Genomic DNA, 10,069 nt, shown 5'->3' with positions numbered 1-10,069 from the left:
GACCTTTAAAAGGTGTCCAATGTTCTCGTCGAGGTCTAAAAGGGGCATGCCCTGCTAGAAAACCCCCCCCCCAGGTGTTTTAGTTTACTATGATTTTTCTTTTTCCATTAAAGGGAACGTGAGTAAACTCGTCTTGATTGGATTACAGTGTTTAGTTTGACTAAACCAAACAATGCAGCTACTTTTCTTTTAGAAAGTCTTCCCTCAGATCATTTTCAGTTGTGTTTTTGTCATTAGTTGGTTTGTGATGGATGGATTTTCCATGCTTACCTTAAGGAGTCTGTGTATTCCTTAAGATTTCATGAAGACGTTAAAGTTGCACAAATATTTAGATTACCGGTATGTATATTTCAGGACTTAGTTTTGGAGGTATGTCGAGGATACAACGGCAATTGCTTGGCTAGCAGTAATTTGTGTGCAATAAATGTAATGTTTAACTAGTTTTCATGCTAGGAAAACACTACTTCTACCCAGCTGCAGAGTTTTGTAACGAGCACTTAACCTGCGCATTCCCACCAGGTTGGAAAACAGTTGATATAATCTGTTTACACCCATCATGTCTTTTGTTTGCTCATCATAACCCATCATAGCATTCATCCTAAAGCATGTTGTCCTCAAGCACTGTGCACAACTGTTTTGCTGAGTTGTTGTTTTCATGCTGTTTGCACCCTTCTGGCAGCTCCTGCTGCATTGTGAATGTTTCTGGAAATCTGCAACTTTCTTTTCCCATATTACCAACACCTTATAGGTAGAAAAACACTGTCTGTGAACGAATTGTCTATAAATTACCAACAAACCTTTTTATTTGTAAGCTGTGGTTTGAATTTTGACCTTTGGTGGAACTTTGCATGCTTTATTTGTTTGCGTCTTCGTGATTTTACCTGTATAACCCCCCGCCCATGAGGCTCAATGCTAAATATTTTTGCAGCCAAAGGCAGATGAGGTGGTACTGGTGTCAGCTAACAGTGTCTCATAATTCCTGCAGGACATGCCATGTCTTGTATTTCATTCTTTATGTCATTGTGTCTAAAATATGTAAAATATAATGCACAACAGTTTTACCACACACTTTTAGGCGATTATTCCAAAGATTTGCCGTGAAATTTGAGTTGGTGTGCAAGTGCCACATCGACTTTAAAAACCCTCATAGCATCCCTTTGGGACTGTTGCAAAATCAAATAAAGTTTCAGGAAGGAAATAATGATCATCTTCTGTTTGTTTGCTGACATGAAGTTCTTTCTGCTGAGTCTAAAGCTGTTGTCGTATTTATCACTCTCATCCCATAAGGCGTTACGTTTCAGCATCTCAGTTTTTCTGATTCGGGTTGGTGACTAACAGGTTAAACCTATGGCAGGATATTTAAAGAGGTAAAAAAGATTTATACAAAAAATAAATCAGTTTTAAATTAAGTTAGTTAGAAAAATTGTGCAATAATTGATTAAATATTCATTTAAACACCTTATCAATTTCAGTAAATTGCCTTTAAATGAGGTTTAAAACTGAAATTTGGAATTTTTTCTCAGACGACACCATCTAGAGCCAGAAAAATGTCTAGCATCTTAACCCCCTCACCTACTTCCATGATTATGGCTGGAAGCAGTGGCTGTTAGGCCTGGGCAGTATCCAGATTTTAACACCATCCAACTTCCAACACATTTTACCACGGTGTACGGTATTACTAATTTTAAAATGATTTAAGTGGAATGACCAAACTATTGGTTTGGACCATGCCCCCACAATGCGGGTGAAAAATTGAAGCAAACCCGGAAATGAAATAAATTGCAGTTCCACCGTCATCCACTGGGGGCTGGTGTCGGAAGCGAGCAAATCCTCATTGACTCCCATGTTAAAAATACCAATTTCACAGCAGAAATAAACATGTTTACAGCCTGGTACCAAAACATGTTTTTTGTTTAAATGATCTAGTTTACACTCATGACAACTCTTGAGGGGGGTGAATTTGTTTCTTACTCTTCTGTTTAAGTGTATTAAAAGCCTAAAATTCTGTATAATTAATGAGCATCCGACACACGGGACCACAGAGCTAGCTCCGGGGAAAGGCCTCAGCCTGAAAACTGTTCCGTCATTTTCAGTCTCTCAACTTAGACCATTAGTTGTAGTGTGTGTGTATTCTTTTTTGGATATTATTTGTGCAATTGTTGGACAAAATGACTTGCTGTGGCATTAATTGCACTAATAGAGCATCCAAGGAGTCTCCACTTCATTTTTTTCGGTAAGTAAAATTATATTTATGTATTTTAGGTCACTGCCGAGCTGAGCTTAGATTTTAACATGTACTGTTTAACCATGACATTTAAATTTAATGGGGTAAAATCCAGTGCATTTAACATAATGCTGCACTTTAGAAAATGGGTGGACCAGCTGGGTTCCGACTATCGGCTTGTGGAGCTCTCGGGAGACCTCTGTTTTCCACCCGGTTCTCCCCTCCCCGCAGCTCGGCGCGTCTCTGATCGCTGCGGATTCTGTGTGCTGCGCGGGCTGCCGGCTTGTGGAGCTCTGGATGGAAACCTTTCCACCCGGTTCTCCCCAGCGGCAGCTCTGTGCTTCTCAGATCGCAGCAGTGCTTTTCTGCTGTGCGGCTGCTGGCTTGTGGCGGTCTCGGAGACCTCTGTGTTCTACCCAGTTTTACCCAACGCTCAGCCCGGCGTATCTCTGACTCAGAAGCTCTGGTGATGTGCACAGATAACTCCGGTTGTAGCTAGGTTGCTACCTCCGTTAGCTTAGCTCCCACCTCCGCGTTAGCTTTGGGTTAGCTTCAGGTTAGCTTGTAGCTAGTTCGACCGGTTGTCGTCAGTTGATCCCAGCCTTACAGCCCCACCCTCAGCTCCTCCTCTCTTCCCTTTTGTGGAATTGTCTGGGCTTGACTGAACGTGTGACACGGTCAAAATGGCGGTGGTGGCCACCTCCCATTTTTCTTCAAAAACGTGTTATTGGAGTCTATGGAAACCCATTGTCCAATATTTATATGTCAATGGTTTGGACCTTCACCGTTCAGACATTGAATAACAAACACTATTACTAAAACAATAACAACATAACACACACAATGTTAACAACAACAACAACAAAAAATGCTGCTGATAAAAATAATTTTCACCTGAAAAACCAGCATGTTTACCTTTTGCGTTGTGGACGGCTGCTTTGGTGAGCTTGTGGCACAGACACGCGGGTACTTTGGTGCTAGTCGTGACATCTGGGGAAGGCTGGCTGCATATTTTTCACCAGAAAAGCGCATTGTCATCTCTTTTAATAACAGGCTCCAGACAGAAGTCTGCTATTTCAGGTCCGTCTCGCTCATCTGCGGTGACGACAAGGCATGCGTCTTTCGCGTCGTCTTTTGTTTGCACAAATGACCTCATCAATGTTTACTGGCTCTCTTTTAAAGTTTTTTTCAAACCCAAAATACTCCCAAGCTGCAGAAGTTGTTTGTTTTAGACAAAACATTTTAAATGACTTTTGTTAAGTGAACATTCAACCACATCTCTGTTTTATACATTAAATTACTTTTATGTATCTTTTTATTTTTTATTTTTAATCCTTGTGTCCTACGTGCATTTTTAATGTTTTTTTTTTCATGACGTATTGGAACCGACACGTTGCTACGCAGACTGTATACAGTAATGCCCTAATATCGCCCAAGCCTAATGACTGCGGTTCATGAACGCGCTCCTCTAGCCTCCAACAGATATAAAACATGTTGTTTTACAATTGTTATTCTAACATTATGCTGTCTGTTTATTCATGAATATGCTGGTAAAGGTTGTCAGCCATCCAGGTCATGGTAATCCAAAGGGTTCAAATGAAGGCAACTGGACTTCTTTGGTTTCTTGCTTCTCATCTGAGGAGCTTTGTCAATTCTAACTGGAATTGACAAAGCTCCCATATTCCAATCAGAAATGACAAAGCTCCTTGGCTAAGAAGCGAAACATCTTCAAGAAACCAAAGAAGTCCAGTTGTCTTCATTTGAACCCTTTGGATCACCAGATGTGACTACATTGTAGCTCATCACCACCAGCGTATTAATGGATGAATGATAGCCCCTCACTTCTCATTCTAATCCCACTGAGATTAGATTTAAACCCGATGGTACAATCACCTCAAAATATCATTTTCAAGTTAAAAGCAAATGCTTTTGGTTAGGGCTGCACGATATTAGGAAAACCTACGATATTCAATAACAGTGCTTAATATTGCGATATCGATATTACTCACGATAAATGAACAAATACTAAAGTATGCAGTGTTGATGTCTTCTGGCGTGTGACGTCTGCTCTGGGTTCAAAGCAAACAAAAACTAATGCATGAATTCCATTACAACATAACATTTTTATTGCAAAAGTATGCAGCTGCACCTTCTACTGTATTAGCAGCAAAACAACAAACTGCATGCATGCAGTTTCTCAGTGACTGTAAAACATCACCACCACCATAAAACTTTTTCTGATGCTCCAAATACAGAAAAACATCCCTTACCAGGGTTTTTGAATAAATAAAAAAATCTGAAAGTAAGTTTAAATGTTAAATAATAGTTAACATCACTTAAATGCAACAGCAAATGCTCTCATTGCTACTGAACATTTTCTCCACATATGTGGTTCTGATATAAGGCTGTTGCTGTAATTGGGAAGTGAACTGTGCTGGGCCAAACTAGGAGAAAATTAAGATTTTCTGAGGGAAAGAGAAAAACAATTGTCTACCTTTCAGAAGAGGAACTGGCAAAAAAAAAAAACAAAAAAAAAACTACATGGACAATACGTGAAAACGTTTGGTTTTAACCCCAGATTGAACAAGTTTACCTAGATCTTAAAAAGCAGCTCAGATGATGAAACTGCAACTATGATTCTGATAACAAGCTAACAAATTGAACTAACTCCCCTAAGACAACCGGCTAGCAGAGCTTCTGACTGACAGTTTATGTGCAGCAGCAAATCAACTATCCTGATTAACAAGGTTATAAAAGCTCATAAATGAAAAATCACTTTGATGTGTGGGGGAACTTTTCCAGGCCCTCTTCAGCAGGGTGGGACTGGGAGGAGAGGGCTGTAGCCTTTTAGCTGGAAGCTAACCGGAGCCTGGGGCTAACGTCACCACCCGGTGGAACACTAGCAACATGGAGGTGGGTTGGTTCACCGGCACGTGTCGGACTCAGCCCGGTTATTATCAGCTGCTTAACGACACAGAGCGGACTCACGTTCACGTTTGAAAGCAGCGCTGATTCCAGAAACCTCAGCACAAAGTGCGTTCGTTGCTCTGAGCCAGCATGACGAACAAGGGAACGGCACAGCTAACTCAGTTCAGGTGTTGCGTTTCACCCATCCTAAGGGTCTACGTAGAGGGCGGGCATATTACATGAACGGACCCATCTGATTGGCCGCATATCAGAAGGGCTACATTTGATTGGTCAAATAATACTTCCGTGTAAAAAACAGCTGGTTTACAAAAAGCTGATGTATGACACGGATGGAATGTTTGAACCAAACATTTATCGCCGTTTTTGACGTGCTTTGCGATGGGCCTATCGCACGTCCTGTTATCGCGGTGACGATAATTTTTCGATATATTGTGCAGCCCTACTTTTGGTGAACAAAAATTAAAATAAAAGCTGAAAGTTGATCCTCCATGATTACTGTTGTTTGACCTGTCTATGTGTCTAGAAGTTTGCAGGAAAAAAATGAAGGGACAGATTTTTAGAAAGGTTTAAAAGCCTCTGGTCGTAATGGGTTAAGTACAAGCAAATAACTGTGTTGTTCATTTACACATTCAGGGGGGAGCTTGGCTTCGATCCAGCAACTATGTGGACATTGCTCCTATTATAGTGTCTCATGAGAGGGTGACCATGTTTTCATATCTTCACTTAACCTCAAAGATCATGCAACAGCAGCACTCTTCTTCCTTTAAATCTGCCTGTTTGTAGTTTGCGACGGTGAAGTTGATAACAGCTCTTGTTACTAGGCAGCCATGTGCCTCCTAGACTGGAATAGCACGATAAAACCTTTTACTTTTGCTTTGACCTCAGAATGATCCAGTGTTAGGGCGGTCTGAAGTGCAGTTGTTGTTCGCCCTCCGCCTGTCCGTGACTCCCTCCACTTGTACAGCTGGGAGGATGTCCCACTATGGAAAGACCTTGGTTCTGAGGGGAAATTTTGAAGCAGGACCATGGCCCATGGAGCCATGACATGGAAGTGCACGCTAGCGGAGCAACACACAGATGTGCTTCTGTTTCAGAGGGTTTCCTCTGTAGGAAGTGTGTCCTGTCTGTAGTACCCTCTCAAGTTCATCCTTGGTTTTAGCAAACATGTTGACTTCTCTTAACATGTCAGTGTTTGCATTTAGTGTTGCCATCTTGAAGTGAAGTAGAGTTTCATTGGGTATTTTATTTAATGAACAACCCAAAGAAATGTTTCTTTTTGGAAACCGAGCAGTGTAGAGGTCTGTTTCTTCTTGGCAGACGGGTTTAAGAGTAGCCTGCCTCGGTGTGCTTTGGCACACTGCTCCTGTCTGTAATCACATTACTTGTTCTGCCAAAGAGCCACATTACAATCTTTCATTAAAGTCGCATTAGCAGAAGCGGTGAACTCACGTTAAAGTTCCTGCAGAAAGAGACTCAATGTTCCTTTTTGATACAAACTAGTGCCAATGAATTATGAATTGAAATGCAATGGATGTCTGCTAAAACGATCGTCAGATACTCTAAACGGTTTGTGGTCAGCCACTTAGCGGAGGTTGACCGGATGCTGCCCAATACAGCCTCGCCTGGCCTACACACTTGTTTTGAAGATCAGGAAGTCATGAATGAAGTAATGCGTGTTTTGTGGGCAGGGAACTGGGTGGTGGTGTTGGGATGGGTGGGACACAGTAGGAGGGGATATTGGGGCTAAAGGTTGAAGGCAAGTGGAGCAGAAAGTCAGGCGGGAAAAGATGGGACAGTGAAACAGGAAGTGCAGTGGGGAAGCAGAATGGTCCGGAGCAGGCCAGCTCTGACCTGAGTGGTACATCTGATTAGGCTGTAGAAATCATAACAAACAACCAGCCCTGCATACGCCAACAAATACACAGCGGGTTTCTTCAGCGGCTGGCCTCTGACATACATGTACCGTTGTTTTAGGAAAAACTATGTTGCAGCTTTTCAGTTCACGTCAGTCCATGTTTCCTGCATTAAAACGCACAGTTGGTTCAAATAAGCTTATATAATAGTAGCTTGTTATGATAAGACCAATATGGTTCCTAAAATATAGTTTTTAGTGTGGCTACAGATAAGACAACTGTGACACAGCTGAGTAAAGTAGGTGAATAATTGTGTTGTAGTGTGATATAAATGTTTATTCACATTTTCCTTCTGATTGATTCACTTGCCTGGAAGTCTGGGGTCCTCTAGCAGCTCTTTTCTGCTTTTATAGCAATGCTGTTTGTCCGTTCGTGGGGCTGATCAGTCAGTTAGAGCATTAAGTTTCATTATGTGTTTTATATTAATACAGAAAGTTACAAATATTCCTGTTCCACATATTTGTCTATTTTAACTCTTGTATGATTAAAATAATTTTGGTCTCCTTTAAAAATATTTACAGTGTGTAATGATGGATGTTTCCACCACGCCAGTCCAGTACTTTGAGATTAATTAACTTGTAAAAGTTCGTAATTAGCATGACTACATTTATAGAAATCGGCACTCCTCTCCCTAAAGTAGCTGCTACTTACCAAATGACCAGATTTCTGGTGGTTCTTTCCTCCTGTGGGAAGTTTGCTGGACTTACAGCCATTTTCCCTCAGTTTTCTCCATGTCTGATTTAATGACGTCACTTTCGTGAAGCACATTTGTAGTCCTGGACTTATTTTCACACAAAACCTAAAATAGTGTTTCCCTGTGTTTGAAAATAAGCGCGTTCTTGGTATCAAAATGTGTCTTTAAAATTCACGGACATCATATGTGAAATCCATGGCACATAACAAGCGGAATTAGGAAATAGCGTTTTTAGCCCCGTTGACTTGCATTAATGTTTTCGTTCTTCTGGGGGACCCATGGTGCGGAAGTAGATGGGCTTGACTTAGGCTGCCTATAAAGTGGAGACTGTTTAGATACATTTTGGATTTTTGCCTGTAACGTTTTCTATTTTTACTAAAAAAAAGTAGCATCTGACTGAAGTCTATCATATGTGTAACCTTTCTGACTTTCCTTGTTCCTTGGCCCTTGTGAACGCTCCTGCAGAATTAGGCACCCCCACACCCCCCAGTGTTTGTCTTGTTGGAGAACAAGTTTGTTGTATGAGCTAGATGTAAGGTGGGGGGCTGGATGACTCATGCTTCTCAGTCAGTACACTGGGGCCTCTCGGTTTTGCATAGAAACTAGCCAAGTTTGACAGTTCCCAGGTTTACCCTGAAATGCCTTGCTTTAAAAGGCAAAAATCAGGCGAATGCTTTGGGCTGGACTCTGGTGTGCCCTAGTCTCTCTCTGTGTGTGTGTGTGTGTGTGTGTGTGTGTGGTATTTCCATCTCGTAGGAGATCTTTTCTCTTGGAAAGCAGCTATCATTTCATATTGCTGTGCAGGGCGCTCATCTGAAGCTGTTTATTTCTCCACTGGTTGGTTTTAGTTGATCTATGCTGTTGAACCTTTGATGCTGCACAGGAACACTGCTGATTCAGTTTCTTCCTTCTCTGCATGATGTCTGATGTTGCTGGTGCATCTTGTAAACAAGTAACACAACATTCCTGTAGTTTTACGTAGTAACATTTATAGTTTGCCCTTAAGGGCTCTCATATTAACAGCATGTTCTGTAGTCACTTAGACATTCATGTGGATAAGGGATGATTTGTGTACCTTGAGCATGTGGCTTCAATAAAACCTCTCATATTTATCCACTCACATATGGTGTTTTGTTATTGGACTTCTGTGCAAGCCGCAGTTTGGCCATAACGAACACCATGTTCGAACATAAGGATGCCCACCGGTACACTTGGTACCAGGGCAGCCTAGGTCACAGGTCGATGATAGATTTTGTAGTCGTATCATCTGACCTGCGGCCGTATGTTTTGGACACCCGAGTGAAGAGAGGGGCGGAGCTGTCAGCTGATCACCACCTGGTGGTGAGTTGGATCAGATGGCAAGGGAACATGCCGCGTAGACCTGGCAGACCCAAACGCATAGTGAGGGTCTGCTGGGAACGCCTGGCAGAAGAACCTGTCAAGACGGTCTTCAACTCCCACCTCCGGCAGAGCTTTGACCACGTCCCGAGAGCAGTGGGGGACATTGAGTCCGAGTGGGCCTTGTTCCACTCTGCGATTGTCGAGGCGGCTGTTGCTAGCTGTGGTCGTAAGGTGGCCGGTGCCAGTCGTGGTGGCAACCCCCGTACCCGCTGGTGGACACCAGAGGTTCGGGAAGCCGTCAGGCTGAAGAAGGAGGCCTACAGGGCGTGGCTGGTCTGTGGGTCTCTGGAGGCAGCAGACAGGTACCGGATAGCCAAGCGGGGTGCAGCAGTGGCAGTTGCCGAGGCAAAATCTCGGGCGTGGGAGGAGTTTGGTGAGGCCATGGAGAAAGACTATCGATCGGCTCCAAAGAGGTTCTGGCAAACTGTCCGGCGCCTCAGGAGAGGAAGGCAGCAACTCGCTCACACTGTTTACAGTGGGGATGGGGAGCTGCTGACGTCACCTGAGGCTATAGTCGGACGGTGGAAGGAATACTTTGAGGAGCTCCTCAATCCCACCAATGCGCATTCCGAGGAGGAACCAGAGCTGGGAGGCCTGGGGATGGACTGTCCGATCTCGGGGACAGAAGTTGCTGAGGTAGTCAAACAACTACACAGCGGCGGAGCCCCGGGGGCGGATGAGGTTCGTCCTGGGTATCTCAAGGCTATGGATGTTGTAGGGCTGTCATGGTTGACACGTCTCTACAACATTGTGTGGTCATCGGGGGCAGTTCCTAGGGAGTGGCAGACCGGGGTGGTGGTCCCCATCTTTAAGAAGGGTGACCTGAGGGTGTGTTCCAACTATAGGGGGATCACACTCCTCAGCCTCCCTGGAAAGGTCTACTCCAAGGTACTGGAGAGGAGGGTCCGA

The 10,069-nt window shown here is 43.3% G+C and overlaps 1 protein-coding gene across 3 annotated transcripts in view; it reads left to right on the top strand.

The window, feature by feature from the left end:
* arhgap10 (Rho GTPase activating protein 10) overlaps positions 1 to 10,069 on the top strand; it is an 80,371-nt gene that overhangs the window by 843 nt on the left and 69,459 nt on the right. The gene's annotated exons all lie outside the window — the stretch shown is intronic.

This window comes from Nothobranchius furzeri, chromosome 4 (genome assembly GCF_043380555.1).
Source record: "Nothobranchius furzeri strain GRZ-AD chromosome 4, NfurGRZ-RIMD1, whole genome shotgun sequence".
Lineage (NCBI taxonomy): Eukaryota > Metazoa > Chordata > Actinopteri > Cyprinodontiformes > Nothobranchiidae > Nothobranchius > Nothobranchius furzeri.
The sequence above is the reverse complement of the archived record's forward strand: the minus strand, read 5'-3'. Positions and strand labels throughout refer to the sequence as shown.